Consider the following 21,822-nt stretch of genomic DNA (forward strand, 5'->3'; position numbering starts at 1 on the left):
TCTGGTTCTTCATGGAGAAAGTTTAGATTTATTAATTGACCTCTGTTTCAGAATTGGGCTAGTTTTAAAGGTAATTTTTTTGTTTTTATTTTTGCATAAGCCATAAAAATCTACTTTTTTTTTTCAGAAACTGTTTTCCCCCTGATCAAAATTTTGAACAGGAGTAAAGGTTCTGGTAACTATAATTAGTAATCTCAAACAAAACCCTGACCTCAGAAAAAAGTGAAAATCACAAAGCCGCAATTAGCACAATCTCTAGAGAATGGCAAATAAAACTACCTTACAGCAGAGCTTCAATTCTAACCTTGTTGAGTTAGAAATGTGTGCAGCTCAAACAAACCTAGAAAGATTCAGACCAAGAGGGGCCTTACCAAGGATCCCATTGACTCTGGAGAAGTCAGATGAATGAAAACTGTTCATGCTGGCACCATGGCTCTGGCTGTCAGCAAAGTAACAGAGATTATTAGAGGCCTGTTTTTATCCCTTTGTGGTTGCCACAATGACAACCTTAAATAATGAGATTCAGAAAACATGATTACATATAGAGTTTATTCGAGTACAAAGCTTGAGGATGGCCATCTGGGAAAGTGCTGGCTACAAACAAATGGAGTCAGTGTTTCCAAAGTGGAAGAGTTAGGGTTTTACTTGCATAAGCAGAGATAGAAAAGTTCTAGTAGAATTATAACATTTTCCAAACAAGACCAGGAACATATGACACAGTGATTTGTTTGGTTACTGGTTGCTACATTGCAAGCAAGATTATTTTCTTACTCTTTGAGGAGGGGTAGTGATCCAAGGGGGGATCTTATCTCTGGCACCATTTGGTCTTAATTATTTGGAGTAAAAAAGGCAGAAGTTCCAGCTGTATGCTAAGTAACTCAGGTTGCATAACCACATTCCTTGACAGCCCAGGATAACTTAAAATTCCAACAGCCTTAAGTATGAATTATTTAATTTCACATCTATCTTTGAGGAGCCTAATTTACAGTGCCCTATTTGGAAAACCAAAAATACGTAGAGAAAAAGATTTTTGTCTTCCCAACAGTATCTATACCCAAATCAATTTGTTTCTTATGTTAACCCATCATGTCTTCAATATTATGGTATTTGAGAGTCTTATTTTAACATCTTATCCTGAAGTTAACTTTAAAAACTAGCGGTTAAAAGACTAAAGCCTAGTCTATCTGTTAACGTATTATACCTTTATGATTTTTAACTTAGGGTTTATATCTAAAGCCAATTTTTCCTCTTCATTCATCATATTTTGATAGTTATGCATATTACCCCAGATTGGAGTATGATATTGCTCTTGTCCTAATTCAGTTTTAAACTATTTTATTTGAGGAATCCTCCAAAATGACCTTCTTTCATAATTTTGAGTGTCATATATAGACCATCTCAACTGTACCCTTCAAATTTGGTAAAAATGTACTGGCCATTTTCCCATAGTGCAATAATAAACACAGATAATTTGGTTTACTTATATAGTCATCGCTCTCATGTTCAAAAATCTTTAGTGACTCTCTTTTGTTTACAGAGAAAAATTCTGACTCTGGCATGAGACACCAGGACATCTATTATCTGAATAGAATCAATCTTCTTAGCTTACCCGGCTGTCATTTCTTCCAAGTTAGCCTTTCAACTAACCATTCTGGATTACTTGGTTTTTCATATAGTCCTCGAACTTTTATTGTGCTGTAGTTTTGAACATTTAATTTCCTCCTTTTTTGCCTTCATGATGATGGGGTTTAGGACACACCTAAACCTTGGCATTTGAGTAAACACCAGACTCAAGAAGGCCATTCTCACCTTCCCTTGACTCTTTCCCCCTAAAGCTGGACCTATGAAGGTCACTCTCTGACCATTCCCAACTTTCTCTTCTGAAGCAGGTGGGAGAATGGCCCTCCGTATACCCAGAGGAAAGGAACATCTTTATATTTGAAGCACAGGGGCATGGTGAAGAATCTGAGCAAATAGGCCTTGCCAAGTCCCCCACTTCTGTTTAATACCATTAGGTTATATCCTCTTTATGCAATCATACTTCTCCATGACTGATCACTTTTTATTAAACCTAATTATAAAAATACACGTTTATCTCTTTATTTGAGTCTTCATTACTGAGGCTTTTGAGTGATATAAATAGGTATGCTTTTCTCTTGTTAACCTATTTTTTTGTTGTTGTTGTTATAAGAGTTTCCATTGCAAATCTAGTGATGGGTGATGTATTAGGCTGTTCTCACACTGCTATAAAGACATACCGGAGACTGTGTAATTTATAAAGAAAAGAGATTTTATCAGCTGATGATTCTGCAGGCTGTACATGGAGCATGGCAGAATATGCTCAGCTTCTGAGGAGACCTCAGGAAACTTACAATTATGGCAGAAGGCAAAGGGGAAACCAGTGCTTCACACAGCAGGAGCAGGAGGAAGAGAGAGGGAGGAGGTGCCGCACACTTTTAAACAACCAGATCTCATGAGAACTCTCTATAGCAAAGATAGTAGCAAGGGAGAAATCCAACCTCATGATCCAGCCACCTCCTACTAGGTCCCACCTTCAATACTGGGGTCTACAATGCTGCATGAGACTTGGGTGAGGACCCATATCCTAACCATATCAGATGAGAAAAGAAGTCTTTTTCCCTTAAAAAGATAATTCTTTTGTAAAACTCTTCAGCAGCACAAATATCAGAATTCAATTAATTCAATATGTATTTAGTGAGTATTGCTATGTACTAGTTACTGTACTAGGCACTAACCATAGTGTTCAAATATACAGATCTTCCTTTTAAAAGTGAGTATAATATGTATGGAGAGACAGGCATGTAAAAATATTCTAGTGCCATAAAAGGGAACTATGTGGGTAATAAGAGAGAACCATGTGGGAAATAATGAGAAAATAATAAATTATATTGCACAATGCTTTAATTACTAGTATGTGTCTGGTATTCCCTTTAGGCAATGATTTCTGTGTCATAATTATTTCTGGGTTCTTGATGTCAGAATTATTCTAGGGGCTCAGAAAATATTATGGAATAAATAATAAATTACTGTTATCCATGTATTCCTGAAAAAAATGAGTCAAAAGGGTCCACATATTTGAGTGACAACAAACAGGACCCAAAACAAAAACCAAACAAAGAAAACATTAATTAACAATGAAAATACAAGCAAAAAACAGTGTTTATCTGTCTGGCATTTTTGATGTTTTGTTAAGGTACTAATTTAAGTTAAACCTTTTATTTCAGTTTTATTTTTTTTGTTTGCTCATGCAGTAGAAATATCTTTCTTATTTTGAGTAATTATAACCTGTTTTTCCTGGAAAAGTTTTAAGTAATCTATCTGATCTTGCCCTTAAGAAAGCACCACTGACTTTTTCATGCAATAATTAATTTTGCCAGACCTCCCCTCAACTTTAGTAATAAACATAAAGCTTTACACATAGCATATTATACTACCTAGGTGTGTCCACCAATGGAAAGGCTGAGCTCTAGTTTATGTATAAAATTAAGCCCTATATTACAAATCCAGATGCTCTAAATCTGAGAGAGAATGAATTGACTACTACCCAGCAGCAAATAGTTATTTAGCATCAGTAGCAGAAATTAACAAAAGCATTCTTTTTAGAAGGACAAGTGATATTTTCATAACATCTCCAGTTAATAATGATGACCTGGCTAATGATTTTTGTTTTTACAAATGTTTTAGTAAAGATATGAGAGTTTTTATGTATATGTGTGTATTGGGCAACATAAGGGCACAGCAAAATACATTATTGAACATTCCTGGGCCCTGTTTCTACATTCAGAGTTCCTTCACTGGGCTCTAAACACCTGAATGATGGCATCTCTTTGGCTTGAGATATTCTAGGAAACTTTGTACATCTTAAGTGCAAAGCATGAACATATTTATTTTAACAGACTCACATCTTTTGGATAACAAACTTAGCTGATGAACTTAGAGACAAGGACAAAGTTATAGAAGGTAATTTTCCCTCCTGCCTGATGATAAGGAGTAGGAGGAGAAGACCTGGAGATCTTTGCTTATAATAACAATCAATCTTGTTTATGAATTATAGGTGGGACTGACTCTTGCCCTCATAGTAATTACCCTATTGTAAATTTTTTCTCCTAAGAAAAGTTCAAAGTTGACATTGGTATTTGATGTGATTTGATTTCTTATGTGTGGAAATTGTGTGGAATACCCTGTAATGACTTATGATCATGTTGAAGTAAGTTCTGATACAAACCTTGAATCGTATCTATGCATTGAAAGTATTTTTGCTGGAAGACTAGGCTGTATGGACTCTTCATGTTACTTTTTCTTTTTTTCTCTTCTACCCTATTAGGAAAATATCTTGCCATCAATATCAGAGGATGAGTTGTATTGAAGGCCAATGTCTACATGTATCCTCAGATTTCATTTTCCTGCTTTCAGTGAGATATTGCTCTATCCATCACAAGTATTTTCTCAGAAACATTCATTATTACTTATGTGATTTTATTCTATGCAGTTTATATAAGCCCGTCTCTCCATTTTTTATGCAAAAAGTAATTATTAACTCTCTTGTAGCTATTGTTTAAGTTTTCTCATTTTCTGGAAAGAGGTTGCTATAATCACTAGCTTTAAATTCTCACCTCTACATTTCTCAAATCAACTACAAACTGCCTTCTACACTTACATATCTACAATAACTTCCTTAACGAAGGTACAGAGGTTTGTATAACTGCTAAATTCAAGAGATAACATTCAGCCTTTACTTTAGTAGAGCCATATGGTATATTTGACATTGTTGATATTTAATATCTGTTTTTCCTTGGCTTCCAAAAACGAAATGATCTGATTCTCTATATACTTTTTTAAAATAACATTTTAAAGTAATTTCTTACTTTGATTTTTTCTTAAACCTTGGTATTTCAGTAAGTCCCATACTAGAGTCTTTATTAGTAAGTATCAATTGTTGGTAGGATCAGAAACAGTAGAATGTTGCTGATAAATAGATGAATAGACAGATAATAGATAGATAGAGAGATTTATTATAAGAAATTGGCTTATGCCATTGTGGTAGGCTGGTTAAACAGTTTTTACAGCCATACTATTTCAGCTTGTGATTGATGTTGGAGCCTGAAGTTCACGGGTCAGGCAGTCAGGAAGGGAAGATCAGGAGCTGGCTAGCACCTCATAAGAACACACTTCAACCCACAGGATAGGCAGAAACTTACGTGCTTTTTCTTTTCGAGATAGAGTCTCACTCTGTTTCCCAGCCTGGAGTGCAGTGGCATGATCTCGACTTGCTTCAACCTCCACCTCCCAGGTTCAAGCAATTCTCCTGCATCCGTCTCCCAAGTAGCTGGGCTTACAGGCATGCGCCACCATGCCCAGCTGATTTTTTATATTTTTGGTAGAGACAGGGTTATACCATGTTGGTCAGGCTGGTCTGGAACTCCTGACCTCAAGTGATCTGCCCACTTTGGCCTCCCAAAGTGCTGGGATTATAGGCGTGGCCACCGTGCCCAGCCTCATATGCATTTTTGTTGTCCCTGGCCTTGAGGACAAGATTATGCTACAGAAGCTGAAGTCCTTTGTTGCAAATCTACACAAACATGTTTGGTTTAGCTGCTCCTTTATGTTAGTCAAGGAGATAAGCCTGCTGGCTTACTAGTGTATGCTAGTAACTTCACTAGTGTATGCTACAAAATGGCTGCTGCCAAGCTTCCACCCTCTAAAATCCTAAGAGAGTTTCCTGTAGCCCACGCTAACCAGAATCTTAGTGTTGAGAAATGCCTTCTGGCTACATGGCCAAGAAGTGAGTTGCAGGATGCACTAACTTGAGGACCAAAATAACTACTGCTGCCCAGAACATCTCCTTCCTTGGGAATGTTGATCAGATGGGAGGAAACTCAAGAATCCCTTTAAAAAGAAAGTAAATAGATTAAGAAAGCAACCAGATGGTTTAACACACAACTAGAGACTTTTTCTTTTTTTCCACTTTCTTTTTTCTTTACATAGCATAAGAGACAGGTCAGACATGCATTACAAGCCCGAAGATCTACTTTGTCTTGCTGCCCTTGAAACTGACATTCAAGTGCCTGGTGTGTCAATTTCTCCTGAGTAAGTCTTTGACTACCTACTGATCTGTTTCTTTTGTGTGAGCTTGCCCTCTGCTTATGGAAGGCGGTTGTTACGGAGGTTTGTGAAAGATGTTGGTCTACAGTTTCCATTTCTTGTGTGGGAGACCAGAATGCTGTCTCAAGATATGGATTGTTCTGCAGAGAACAAGAAGCAGATGGAGGACAGCTCTCTGCCCTCCATTTGTCTAATAACAGGAGATAGATTTACCAAAGACAAAATCTATCCTGCTCCCTTCTACCAAGGAGAACAAAGTTTAATGATTGGACACAACTTTAGACTCCTTTAACCTGGAGATAGTACCAGAGGAATCTGCACTAACAAGATTTACATTATGGTTGGATATGGTTTGTTCGTCTCTTCCAAATTTCATGCTGATATTTAAGCTTCAATGTGATGGTGCTTGCAAGTGGGGCCTAGTGGGAGGTGTTTGAGTCATGATGACGTGTCCTTCATGAAGGGCTTGGTGGTGTTTTCATGGTAGTGGGTTTTTGCTCTGTTTTGAGACTGAATTGGTACTTCAGGGAAGGACTTAGTTCCCATGAGAGTGGATTGTTATAAAGCCAGGACACTCTTCAAGTCTGGCTCCTCTTTGCACATACCTGCTTCCCTTCTGACCTTCTCCACCATGGTTTTTTTTTTTTTTTGACAGTGTCTTGCTCTGTTGCCTGGGCTGGACTGCAGTGGCACAATCTTGGCTACTGCAACCTCCACCTGCTATGTTCAAGGATTCTCCTGCCTCAGCCTCCCAAGTAGTTGTGACTACAGGCACCAGCCACCACAGTTGGCTAATTTTTGTATTTTTAGTAGAAACGGGGTTTTGCCATGTTGGCCAGGCTGATCTTGACCTCCTGATGTCAAGTGATCTGCCTGCCTTGGTCTCTCAAAGTACTGGGATAACAGGTGTGAACCACTGCGCCTGGCCTCTACCATGTTTTGACACAGCACAAAAGCCCTCGCAGAAGCAATCAAATGATGGTTACCTGCTTCTTGTGCAGCATGCAGATCTATGAGCCAAATAAACCTCTTTTCTTTATAAATTACTTAGTCTAGACTTTTTTTAAATAGCAGCACAAAATGGTCTGAAATAACTAGACTTTACATGCCATTTATTTGCCTTCCCACAAGATTTTCCCCAAGAAACTCAAAGCCGTTTTTCTTTGTATCACCCCTTCTTTAAAAAATTACTGTTTTTTTGTTGAAGATGGTCTATAAGCTAGAATTCAAAGCCGCCTCTTTGAGAACTACTCATTGCCTGGGTGTCTTCCATGTGTATGTGAAATATACATGTTAATAAAATTATGTTCTTTTTTCCTCTTGTTAATCTACCTTTTGTTACAGGGTTCTGTTCCAAATAAGAGCCTATGAGTACTGAAGAAAAAATATTTTCTTTCTCCTATACTTAGAATTTATTTATCTGATTTGGACATTAGTTTAATGCAGTCCACACACCAAGTTAAAAAGTCTACCTTGTTTCTATTTTCTAAAAGGAAATTGTGGAGAATTTGTACCATTTCTTTCTTGACTGTTTGGTAGAATTTATCAGTAAAAATATCTGAGATAATTACATTTTTTGGAAGATTTAATAATTATTGGTCAAATTTCTTTAATAGGTAAGGGGCTATTTCTTCTATGTAAGTTTGGGAACTTTGTGTCTTTAAAGGAATTTGCCCTTTTCATCTGAGTTATCAAACTTATGGACATACAGGTTTTCATTGTATTTTGTTATTTTTAATGCCCGTGGGATCAGTGAGAATGCTCTCCCTTTCACTTCTGACACTGATAATTTGTACCTTCTCTCTTTTCTTTCATGTTAGCTTGGGTAGATGTTTGCCAATTTTATTGATCCTTTAAAAGAATCAGCTTTTGATTTTGTTATTTAATCTATTTCTTTCCTGTTTTCAACTTAATTCTACTCAACTTCTTTTCCCCTTCTTCCAGTTTAGGCTAAAATTGCTCTTCTTTCTCTAATATCCTGGGTGAGAACTCAGGTTTTTTTATTTTACATCTTTCTTATATTTTAATATGTGCATTTACATACTATAAATTTTCAAGTACAGCTTTCACTGCATCTCACAAATTTTGCCAAGTTGTATTTCCATTTAGTTAAAAATATTTTTTAAATTTCTCTTGGAAACTGATTTATTTTTATTTTGTCAAGCTTTTCCTTTTTTTGCATAAGGAAGTGAGTGTAGACCTCTAAGCTGTTTACATATCAGAACTGAAAACAGAAATTACTTTTACTAGAAGTACGATTCTCCTCATTAATTCCTGTATTAGCCAATCCCATTTAATGCTTGGCTAATATCTTTAGGTGGAATATTGTAATCTGTAGTTCCATTTAAAGAATACCTAAGCAAATTTCTGTTGACAAAAAAAAATTCAAAGGTATTAACATGTCCTAAGAAGCCCTTGTGATTTTATTCATGGCTGGCTTTGGTAGACTCATCACTTACTATTCTGTGCCTTACAATTTCGATTTAGTAAAACTGAACTATTTGTAGTTTAATCCACAAATTGCACCTTTTTTTCCTCAATACTTTGCTTCATGTTTCCCTTTCTCTTGAATGTCTTCCTCTTTGCCTGCATTTCATTTTTTTAAAAATTTCTGTTTTTCACTCTGTATATGGCCACTCATGTGTCTTTTTCTCCATGAAACCTATGTGTCAGCTCTCCCAGCTTGGTTTAGTGGCTCTTACCCATGTCCCCTGTTATGATGCTCATGATAAACACATAAATTATGTGTGTTTGTAGAGTTTTGTCCTCTTTACTCACTAAATTGAAACTGCCTGTCTTTTTGCTTTCCCTAAGAATAATTCTTTCTGTTCTATTTTGGTTTTGGGACTTATTTGACACAGAATAGAGGAAAAACAGTAAAGAGAGGCAGTTTCTTTAGAAAGAAGTTTCTTTTAAAAAATTATATTTCAATCTGGAAATGCTGATATTTTTAAGAAGGCAGATAAACAGAATAGTGACAGAAAAAATGGGAATTAGTAAAAAAAAAAAAAAAGGCAAAGTTGCTGGCTATTAAGAGAGTTGTAGTTGGAAATTCAGAATATGAAGGTGGGTGATGTGGTATAAGAGATTGTGTAATGGGAACAGGTTTCAATAAGTGTTGTTTGTGGGCCCTTGTGCTGGATCCTCTTTGATGCCATTAGAGAGATTCAATTAAAGTGCTGAATTGCTTTTATATATTTTGTGAAACCAGAATGGTTTTTTGGAAGATACATTTAAAGGGTATAATTGCCATGACTAAGCCTCATGGGAATAATTTTTATTTAAATTACAAATGTACTGTTCTACCATGAATTTTTGATAATAGTATTATAATTATTGACATACATGAATTCTTATCTGTTTTTATACCCACTACATTTAGCACCATGTGTGGTACATGGTAAATTCTCAATAAGTATTTATTAAATGACTGAATGACACATAACTACTTTTCACTCTCCATTTTCTCCCACTTTTCATTTATTTTCTTTAACTTTTGTTTATATGATATGGCACACAAGTAAAAAGGAGGTCACTGATCTATGCACTGAACTAACCTCAAATATCAAGCTATTTCTAAAAAAAATGGGCTTATATTTTTCTTTTCTTTTTTTTTTTTTTTTTTGGAGATGGAGTCTTGCTCTGTTGCCCAGGCAGGAGTATAGTGGCGTGATGTTAGCTCACTGTACCTTATGCCTCCCAGGTTCAAGTGATTCTCCTGCATCAACCTCCCAAGTAGCTGGGATTACAGGAGCACATGACCTCGCCCAGCTAATTTTTGTATTTTTAGTAGAGACGGGGTCCCACCATATTGGCCAGGCTGGTCTTGAACTCCTGACCTTAGGTGATCCACCTGCCTCAGCCTCCCAAAGTGCTGGGATTATAGGCATGAGCCACTGTGCCCGGCCAGGCTTATGTTTTTCTAAAATTAATGTACCACCAAAAGCAAGTCCACAGGGTTATACTAAACTTGATTAAAATAAAGATAAGTGCTTAATTTCTGATATATGTTTTCATAAAACATTTTGAAAGCCTTAATTTAACTACATTACAGATGAAAACTATTAAGTAATTAAATTATAATTTTTGAAAGCAGTAATATTTACTTAACATTGAAAACAGTATTCAAGCATTTAGGAGTATTAGTAAACAATTTAGGACTATTCTCTAATGGGGGTTATGAAATATTAATAAATAACATCATTGTGATAATGAAATGCAATGTGGTATAGCAGAAAAAAACGCTATAGCAAATTTCTTAGAGATATAGGATTTTCTTCCAGGTTCTTTATTGTAAGAGTGAAGATGAACACTTTCTCTTCACCCTTTTAAGGCTTGCTAAAAATGAAAGGACAATAGGCAGATTAACAGGAAAAAAATGACAAGTGATATTATTAGGTTGGTGCAAATTTATCTAAAGTGCATAAGCACAAGTGAATCACGGGAGAGTGATTAGTCAATAACCCAATGAGGTCCAGATATTTGTATACCTTTCTTCATAGGGGAAGAAGAGAGGGCAAAAATATGGTCATTTTGAAAGATAGTAAATGATTTTTAGGGAAATGAATGGGGTCAATGCTTAGACAATTGTAAGTAAATAATTCTCTTTGGAAATTGAGTGGAATCGGAAAATAGACAATAATTGGGGAAAAGTTAGTCTGAGCTATCGGTGTGGTGTTTAATTTTCATTCTTTTCCTTTGGATATGCATTTTAATTTCTAGTTAATAAAATTGTAGTAAGAGGATCAAAAGCAATTGTATTACTCTTTGGCTCTCTGGTTTTTAGATAGATAAGGCAACTTCAGAGAACAACATTATCCTATGCTTTAAAGAGACAGAGATTGAGAGACAGGACTGGGGAGGTCAGAGATATTTTGAGTTCACTTCTTTAGTTCAGCATGACAAAGTACTATATTTAAGATATTGTTTTCTGAGCCCCAACACCATCATCTAGCTTTGTAAGTTTAGTATATTTACTTCATTATTTTCAATGTCAGATTCTTTAGATTCTAAATCTTCTTATATGCAATGACTTATTTGTCAAAAACTGTGGTAAGTAATTTAGCATATTTCTTATTACTATGTGAAATAAATTTGGAAAATGTAATGCATGTGGTCTTTGAAAGATCTAAAATCTCATGGCCATATTTAGTGGTAGTACTCAATTTATATAGCAAGTTTGATGATTTGAATTTTATATTACAGATACTTTTCTACTGACTAAAATCAGTGGGGTATTGTCATTATTTTTATCACCATACGATTTGTAAAGGTAATAAGACTATTTCAAGTGATATTATTAGGTTGGTGCAAAAGAAAAATGCCATACCACGGTTACTTTTGCACCACCCTAATATTTGATTAGAACAGTAATGGAGATCATCCCAATCAAATAATATCATCTTCCAACTTTATCATAGTGTCTAAAGCTTTTGTTTGGAGTAAGTCATCAAATTCCTTAAAACAAATTGAAAATGGGATATTAACCCATTAAGCTAAAAAGGCCAATTAATCCTACATTAAATCTAGATTTTTGGTTGGTTAGTAAAGGTAAATGCCTTGGGAAGAGGACTGCCAACATGTAAATTTTAGTAAGTCGGAACGTAAAAGTGGGAATGTTAAATCTCACAACAGCTTGTGGAGAATAGGTTTGCATAAGATTTCACATTGCAAGATCCTGGAAAACTGGAGGGTGAATCTGTTGTTTTTTTTTTTTTTTCTGTACTGTTTTCTTTTCCTTTGAAATTTAAGTACAGTCTATGTTGCTACCCATTCTGAGGATAAAACCAATTGCCCGAGGTAACCTGAACTTGTCTCTGTTTCCAGAATCATGAAACAAATAAACTCAGACATAGTAAATGAAAAGGTAGATTTAGAGAATGCTAATATGGCACATAACTTTTTAGAAACAGTTTATGTCTTATACATCTTTACTTTTTGTTTTGAAATTCTAAACGTAGGCCATTTGCTCAATCCTTTGGAAGTGAATGGGCAGAAGGGTGGCTTTCATAACTGAGACTAAATTCCCTTCCAGTGTGGCGGTGATAGGCCCAGAGCCTTATTTTATTTGATTAAAAGATGACTATGAAATTTCATGGACACAGAGTTTGAGATGATAGGATTAACACTTGCACACTAATTTCTTGGTTGAGTGACATACATACCCATTTAAAACAGGGGGGTTAAAGAATGGAACACTGCTTAAAAAATTAAACATATGAAAAAATATTGAATAAATTTGAGAGTAATATTAATGGCCACATTTAAGCATATAAACATGAGGAAAACATTATGTAAAAAAATCTAAAAGTGGCAAACTATTAAAGTAGGTTTTAGATAATGATCTTAAGAAAGAGAGATTGTCTTTAAAAATGTTGAAAGGCGTTTACTAGTAATTAAAGAAGTAGGATCAAGATTTGAATATATTCTGACTCTGAAATCTATATATTTTTTTCTCCTGGATCATGCATAGCCATAAAAACCTATTAGAAATAACTAATTTGTTATGATTTAGCCTACCTGTATTTGCATACTAGAAATACATTCATTTTTATTATAAAGTACACTTGTAAACTGAATGAATAATAAGTCCATTATAAGCAGAAAGATTCTAATAAAAAAAGACTAACATTTTGTAGAATGTTCTTTGGAAAACATCTATATATCATTTGGTTACATTCTTCTGAGATATTTTGAGAGGCATTAATGTTTTTTTTTTTTTTTTTTTGAGACGGAGTTTCGCTCTTGTTACCCAGGCTGGAGTGCAATGGCACGATCTTGGCTCACCGCAACCTCCGCCTCCTGGGTTCAAGCGATTCTCCTGCCTCAGCCTCCTGAGTAGCTGGGATTACAGGCACACGCCACCATGCCCAGCTCATTTTTTGTATTTTTTTTTAGTAGAGACAGGGTTTCACCATGTTGACCAGGATGGTCTCGATCTCCTGACCTCGTGATCCACCCACCTCGGCCTCCCAAAGTGCTGGGATTACAGGCTTGAACCACCGCGCCCGGCCAGAGAGGCATTAATGTTGAAAGGTTTTTTTGGTTTGTTTTTATGAAATCTTTCTTCTGCATTTTGGGCCTTTTAAAAAAACTGGTATACTAGAGAAGAGATTCAGGAAAGGATGAAGAGTTTGATTGCAGACTTACCTCTTTAGCAGCAATGAACTTGTTCTAAAGTAACTCTGAAAATCCACTTTTGACTTCCTGAACTAATTCAAAGCTTTGTAGAATGGCCCTAATGTTTCCGAAATAAGGATTTAAGACAGACATTTCTCTAAATTCCACCTGTAGAATGAAAGCCATAAACAAATAACCAAATTCCATGAGACCCTTCAATAGAAGTTTTAGTAGACTTTAATGTCCTAGTAAATAATGTAGACAACATCTAATAAAGGACTCACAGTAGGAAATCTTATTCTTTCTAGGATAAGTTGCTTAGCCTCAAAGTAGCTCACATTTTTTTCATCTGTAAGAAAATAATATCAGCTTCTTCCATTTCATGGTATATTTTTATAAAAATATAATCAGAGAAAACTTGTAGAAAGCCTTTCGTTACAAATCTATTCTTGAATGTAAATTTGTAAGTATTATACTCTGGTTTTGTTCTAGTCTCTGGCTCTGCTTTGTCCATTTCCGAATGTCACTGATTATGTATTGTCACAGATGATCGCTGAATGTTGTTCTTAACATTAGTATTTTATTTGTTATGGAATTTCTTTGAAGCCTAATATAACTCTTTGAATAAACTATTTTTCTGCCATGTGCTTAACATTTTCTTATGTTAAATCCGTTTCCAGAAAATGCTCATGTACTCCACATTTTCTCTTGAACAATCCTTCACAGAAAACTTTAACCTACTACAACAGGAATAGTCCTTCTTATCCATGAGAGGATGATTAGTTCTCAAGGAAAGGAGTTAAAAATTATCTTCAGTAAATAACAAGTAGGTAAGCTTCCTTCTTTATTCTTCAATAACAATATAGAAAAGCCTTTGTTATTTTCCTGTGCTAATTGTTTTCCAAAGTTTAGCTGATATTTCTATAAGCATAAGAAATGGAAAAAGGTTTTTAAAAGTCTCTTTTCTCCGGCTGGAGGCGGTGGCTCATGCATATAATCCCAGCACTTTGGGAGGCCAAGGTGGGAGGATCATGAGGTCAGGAAATTGAGACCATCCTGGCTAACATGGTGAAACCTTGTCTTTACTAAAAATACAAAAAATTAGCTGGATGTGGTGGCCCATACCTGTAGTCTCAGATACTCAGGAGGCTGAGGCAGGAGAATGGTTTGAACCCGGGATGCAGAGGTTACAGTGAGCTGAGATTGCACCACTGCATTCCGGCCTAGGCAACAGAGCAAGAATCCATCTCAAAAAAAAAAAAAAAAAAAAGTCTCTTTTCTCACCAAGGTCAAATCTGAAAATGTGATGAGGACATCCCAGATTCTTGGAAATGTGATAAAGAACAGTGGCGATTTTCCCTTTCTCTCTTCTTAATTGCATTTCTTTTTGTTTTTGAAATGGAGTCTCACTCTGTCTCCCAGGCTGGAGTACAGTGGCATGATCTTGGCTCACTGCAACCTCCACCTCCCAGTTCAAGCGATTCTCCTGCCTCAGTCTTCCGAGTAGCTGGGATTACAGATGTGTGCCACTACACCCAGCTAATTTTTGTATTTTCAGTAGAGACGGGGTTTCACCATGTTGGCCAGGCTGATTTTGAACTCCTGACCTCAGGTGATTCACCTGCCATGGCCTGCCATAGTGCTAGGATTATGGGTGTGAACCTCTGCACCCATTCCCCTTCTTAATGTCAAACTTGATTCTATCCTCTGCCATTCATAAGCCACGTTAAAATTGGACAGTATGTAGAACATGTCCTATTTTCTATATTTCTTTATGTCTTGCATTTGATTGGATTATCTCTCCCAAAACTATTTTCACTCAGGGGATCCAATTTACTGAAAGCAGAATTGATGCTGTCAACAAAATTTCAAGCATTTCGATGGGAAAAGTTAGAAAATTATATTCATTCAGGAGCTCAACTAAATTAGTGAACAAAATAAACTTACATTTTACATTATTATTTGTTTAATTCATGTTTCCCTCTATGAGAGCAGCTACCAGTCACTGACCATAGATGTATTAGTCTTAAGTTGGGTTAGGTAAGGGGAATGAAGATCTTAAGAAGGCAATCTCTTTAATGCCTGCATTGATTATCTGTTATTGCATAACTAATTACTCCCAAACTTAGTAGATGCAAATATTTATTATCTCAGCAGTGAACAATATTGAAAGAAAAAAGATAAGAAAGTCTTGGAACAGGCTTATGAATGGGTGTTTGGGAGAAAGCATAAAGTGTGCAGGTTTCACATTAATGCCCACCAGAAAGCACCCACTGCAGATGAGAAAAAAATTAGCAACCAAAATGTCGCCAGCCTGCCTTTTGGACTCTCTGGTGCTTGCACAATGGAATTATGAATGTAGTGACCACAGTGGTCACTGAAAGACCATATTCCTCTCAAAAGGCTGATGTAACTTTTGCCTCAGCTGAATGCCTGATCTACTAATAGCAGAGACCAACCCAAAGAACTTTAATGTGGTACCTTTTCTCAAGGACACCAACTAACCTTTGATAGCAAGTTCATGATCTTCACATCTGGAGGGGACAGAATTTTACCCTTGTCAGAATTGATACATAAGGCTGCCTTTGCAGGTTTGCCATTTGTGAAGCTGCACAGACCCCAGACATATATGGGTCACATGCTCAGTTAATGCTCTGATGTGAAATTCTTAGTCGTTTTTGAACAAAGGATGTGGCATTCTCAATTTGTACTGGATCCCACAAATTATAAAGCCAGTTCTGTTGAGACACATTCTAGCTATGGACTTACCTTCCCTTTTCCTTGTTCCAGAGGCACAGACAACATCAGTGTCCAAGAACTTAAGAACACCTAATTTACCGATATAGAGCTCACCAATGTCACCCCTGATCAAAGGACCCACTGGCAACAGTAGATGCAATGTATGCATGACCACAAGACCTAATAATTCCACCATATCCCACATCACTTGGAAGCAGCTGACCTGAAGAATTACAGGAGGTGATTTAATATGTGAAGCTATCTACCAGGGCAGGGTGATAAAACTGATACATATAATTTGTATAATTTGCGTTGGAGATCAATGCCTTCTGGAACTTTACTTTCCTATGTTTCTCAATTGTATCTAATATTTATAATTTTTAATCCTCTAAAACCATATTTTCTGTAAGATTTTTTTCTTGCCATTGGCAATTTTTCTTACCATGTACAGGTATTTTAAAAAATGCAATCTCTAAGTTAAAGATTTCTTTGTAAAATGTTTGTCTTCACTCTATCATTTTTCTAGCCAGTTAGTAGTAGTAAATTAAAATGCAGTCTCTGAGGGTAGCAAGAATAGAAAAGACTTGAGGCAGTTTGAATAATAAATCAATATATCTTACTAAAATATGTAAATTAAAGATGACTTTCAGTTTGCAACTTATGCAGTAAAACTGACCAAACCCCAAATAGGTGTAAAAGCACATTTAGGTTTTAGAAACTGAAAGAGTATGTTATGAATTATTTCAAGTTGACTTTGGGAATTTCATTTTGGATTATTCCTCTAACTGAAGAATTATATGCAAACAAATTCCTGATTTAAAAATTGTTTTCACTAGTATTTGTGAGAATATTATTCAACAATACTATACGAAATAATTATTATGCACATTCCAACCAGATAAGATAGTTGGCAGTCTCTGAAGTCCTTTCCCATCCTCCTTGGCAAGGAAGGTGGGGTCCCCGATAACTACTATCAGATTATAATTTGCTTGTCCCACCATGCCAAACACTGGATCCTGATGACCCTGAACCAGGTAGAGGTGCCAGTATTGACGGTTTCACTGTGAAAGAAAAACATATCAAGAAAAAAGAGAACAGAAGTCATCCATGGAGGACCTACAGGCAGTTCTGATTGCCAAGCATACTAATGTATGCAAAGTTCATTACAGACACTCCAGGCATCTGTTGTACTTCCAGGATAACATAGAAACTCGCCAGTAAACAAAGCTCTTGGAGGATGAAAATAGACTTCTGATTATTCTAAAATGCTGCCTCTACCCATCAACAAAGATGACAACATTGCTCCCCAAATCAAACATATTTCTCTCTCATGTTTCCTCTCCTTCAGGAGAAAAATGACTGATAGATTTCTCTATTTTCTTTCCATGTTTTCTTGGAAGGAGAAGCAAGTTTTGTTTACATATGCTACTATAGCAATGGATGACACAGGTTGAACACTCATCTATTTTGCATGTGAAAAGAGCATTTGACTGGAAAGGCAAAAAACTTGAGTTCATATTCTGGCTCCAATATTTACCAGAACAGTGACCTTGGCCAAATGCAATTTCTTTTCTCAAATCTGGTTGTATTCATTTGTAAAACAGAGTTTTATTGTGTGCACCATCTCTCTTATGACTATGGTGTTTGGAGGATCAAATAAAATTACATATGCAAAAGAGATCAGCATATTACAATTGCTACAGATGTGTTAAATATTTGTTTATTTTTCCTGGTAAAATCTAGAGACCTCAGTTACCAGGTGGCAGATGTGACTAGGTTAAGAAGGGACCCGGGAAGTCAGATATGAAATTAAATGCAGTTGTATTAACTACGTTTTTACTGGTTATCTCAAAATTGCGAGTAGAACAGAGAAAAATAGAAAGCAGAATATACTTCAGTCTTGTTCTATTATGCTTTTGACAAAACTATGGTCATGGTTTGCCCCTAGCATGGGATATCATTTATGAAGCAGAAACAGCCTGGTAAGTGTAATGCAATTCAAGTCAGGAAGAGTGGCAGAGTATTGTTCTCAAGTGTGTGTGGGAAGCAGAAACTGGTAAAACTAAACAAAGCATGAAAGGTGGACAAATTGAAAATGCTATTTTTCTTAGGTGATTAAAGGAACTGGTGAAGCAAGTTTGGTCAGGTAGCCGACAAGCTGTCATAGACGATTACCATCTAAAGTGAGCTGGTTTGTTGTACCTGTTTTGATCCTACTAAGAATTAAAATGCCTGGCTTTTTCTAAAAGCAGAGTCTGAATTAAAGGCTGTGTTCAGGTTGCTTATTTAAAAATATGCTCCCGGGGAGTAGGTTTGAGGAACAGGTGGAGTAAGGGAAAAAGGAAGAGTCACATAAAGATGTAAAACTAAATTGTCCATCCTAAAGGCAACTAGTATTTGCTACTGTAGGGCCTTCTAAGGAGCCTTGTGAAATACTTTTGCGAACTGACTACCTGTAGGAAAAGAGGAGAAAATTTTTATTCATTGTCTCCTGTCCTCCATTGGTCAAGGGTTCTGCATGAGGTAACTCCCCCAGACAGCTGGCATATGCTGAGTGCAGAGAGGATTTCCACAGTCAGACGAGTCCCCGCAGCCAGGAAACAACAGCTATTGAAATAGGAGCCAAGCCCAAACCTGTTAAGTTGTACCTACTTGAAGCCAGTAAATGCTTGTGTGGAAGGTCAGCACAGGTGTGGCAGAAATCCAAGGTGGGACTAAGAGGGGAAATGCCACGCTAAAGGTTGCATTCTGGCCAGGTGTGGTGGCTCACCACTTATAGTCCCAGCACTTTGGGAGGCCAAGGCAGGCAGATCACCTGAGGTTGGGAATCCGAGACCAGCCTGATCAACATGGAGAAACATTGTCTCTCCTAAAAATATTAAATTAGCTGGGTGTGGTGGAGCATGCCTGTAATCCCAGCTACTCGGGAGGCTGAGGCAGGAGATCTTGACCCAGGAGGTGGAGGTTGTGGTGAGCCAAGATTGCGCCATTGCACCCCAGCCTGGGCCACAAGAGTGAAACTCCGTCTCAAAAAAAAAAAAAAAAAGTTGCATTCTAATATGTTAGTACAAATGGAAGACTGTCAGGGTAAAGAGATCATAACAATTTAAAAAAATCATTAAAAATAAGCCAAGATGGGGCTGGTTACCACTCATTCTAATTAAAATATGTAATATAACATATATGCCCTTGCATTTTCTTTTGATGAGTAGGGATGATTCATTTTTCTGTTTTTATGAAGGCTACAGAAATCCTGGGTATTTATTGGCCTACTGAATGAAATTAAACTAGAGGGAATAGAATCCTCTTCAATTTAATTTTATTTGATATTTTAAAAGAAGAGAAGGAAAGTTGTCCCTTAATTTCAGAAATAAATCAAATTCATCATTTCATAAAGTGTGAAGTATTTCTTTTATCTGTTGGAGCGTATAAGCAGAGTTCTGAGAAGGAAGCTTATTACTTTCATTGGATAAGGCTTCTTATTTCCCACATCTTGTAATCAGTCAGAATTGTAGAGATAAAATAACTCATATGAATAAAGTAATCATTAACTAATTATAAGGTTTAAATAGCTGTAGGAGAAACTATAAGATTCTAATATGCTGGACGCTCATAGGATAAATATATCTAGCATTTTCTAAATTTTGTGTTTTGCATACACACTCATGAAAGGCCTCAAGGATTTTATCTGCAAACTCTTTTTGTGTCAGATTGCTACTTCTGCTACTTGCCTTTCACACGTTGAAGCATTAATTTTATTTTTACATTAATACTAATCTTGGGCTTCATATCATAAAGTTTCCGCACAGCAATAATGTCTCTTGCTGTTGATTTCTGTGTTCACACTGTTTACTGTGGCTTCTTCTAAGTGTGTGTGTGTGTGTGTGTGTGTGTGTGTGTGTATTTTGCAAATTTACTTATTGAAGGTCTCAGCTCTGTAACTATACACACTCTTACTACAGATGCCTCTTCTAGTCTTCCTTATGCTCAGTTTCACCAATCACTAAGACATTTCTCTGTTTCAATACATCATGGAATTTTTAGAAATTCATAGGAGTATTTAGTGTGGAAATGTTTTTTTCTTAGACATTTCACAGTTTTTGTTCAACTTGTTTTTACTCCAAGAAATTACTTCTTCAAGAGCACAAAATAAAGTCTATTTTTATGAAAGTGTTAGTTTACTTTTTTTGTGAGGAAGGTGAAAAGAAGTAATGTAAAATGTCAGACACTATTAGTGATGCTAACAATATATATATAATGCTGAAATATGTAAAAGATTAAGTACTCGTATTAATTGTAACTTCAGAATAAATTTTTATTTCAAATAAGCATGATATTCACCAGTTGCCATCTATACCTAAGACAGGGAAAATGAATAATAACTACCATTTAGTAGGTACTGTGATCATTTCATTCATAAACCCAACACAGCCTAGTAAGGCAGGTAAGTACTTCAATAGTAAAAATGAAAACTCAGAGAGATTCTTGAACTTGTTCAAGGCTATACTACTATATAATATCACATTTAGAATAAATTCAATCTCTTTCATTTCCCTACTGGTTTCTTTCTAGCATACACAAGAAATCTGCTCTTTTATTTATGTGTGTTATACTTTAATGGAAAAAATTCAAGAAGCACTACATAAACTAAATGCATAATTTAAAAGTTTCTCATGAAAAGAATTTATAGGACAAGATGGCTTCATCCATGACTTCTATAAAACATTTGAGGAAAAACAATACCAGTATTACTGAAGCACCTTCAGGTAACAGATGACAAGTGAAAGAGGAGCAGGATTTTCCAACTCATTTTATGAAACTCAATGGTTTTGGTTCTTATTGGCAATGTATTTATATATACAGCAAGAGGCGTGCAGAATGATGGTTCCTAAGAGACTAAAACTGGGGAAAACATTCAAAATCCCATTAAAAATAGAATAAATAGTGGTATATTCAGAGAGTTAAATATATAGCAATGAGAATCAACAAACTGCAGCTACATGCATCAACGTCTATTTCTGTGTCATAAATAAGCAGTTAAAGTCAGCCAAACATACTGTCTTCAATTCCATCCAGGTTGCTGCAAATGTCATAATTTTGTTCATTTTCATGGCTGAGTAGTATTCCATGGTGTGTACAGTTTGTTTGTTTGTTTGATTTTTCTTTTTTGAGATTACAAGGTTTACTTTTTTTTTCTAAATATACATATTATTGCACTTTAGGTTCTGGGGTACATGTGAAGAACATGAAATATTATTGCATAGGTACATACACGGCAATGTGGTTTGCTGCCTCCATCCGCATCACCTACATCTTACATTACTCCACATGTTATCCCTCCCCAACTCCCTATCCCCCACTGTCCCTCGCCTAGTCCAACCCCACAGACCTCAGTGTGGGATGCTCCCCTCCCTGTGTCCATGTGTTCTCATTGTTCAACACCCATCTATGAGTGAGAACATGCAGTGTTTGATTTTCTGTTCTTGTGTCAGTTCGCTGAGAAGATGGTTTCCAGGTACATCCATGTCTCTGCAAAGGACACAAACTCATCATTTTTTATGGCTGCATAGTATTCCATGGTGTATATGTGCCATATTTTCCCTGTCCAGTCTATCATCGATGGGCATTTGTGTTGGTTCCAAGTCTTTGCTATTGTAAACAGTGCTGCAATGAACATATGTGTGCATATGTCTTTATAATAGAATGATTTATAATTCTTTGGATATATACCCAGCAATGGGATTGCTGGGTCAAATGGAATGTCTATTTCTAGGTTCTTGAGGAATTGCCACACTGTCTTCCACAATGGTTGAACTAATTTACACTCTCACCAACAATGTA

General features: G+C 36.1%; 1 long non-coding RNA gene across 1 annotated transcript; it reads left to right on the forward strand.

Annotated features, from left to right (window-relative positions):
• Positions 1 to 5,966: 5,966 nt before the first annotated feature.
• LOC116530552 lies at positions 5,967 to 16,394 on the forward strand. Its single transcript, XR_004260055.1, has 3 exons — positions 5,967 to 6,089; positions 13,923 to 14,072; positions 16,033 to 16,394. It is a non-coding gene; the product is annotated as an uncharacterized LOC116530552 (long non-coding RNA).
• Positions 16,395 to 21,822: the final 5,428 nt, after the last annotated feature.

Source organism: Sapajus apella, unplaced genomic scaffold (genome assembly GCF_009761245.1).
Source record: "Sapajus apella isolate SASKATOON/1434 unplaced genomic scaffold, GSC_monkey_1.0 scaffold67, whole genome shotgun sequence".
NCBI lineage: Eukaryota > Metazoa > Chordata > Mammalia > Primates > Cebidae > Sapajus > Sapajus apella.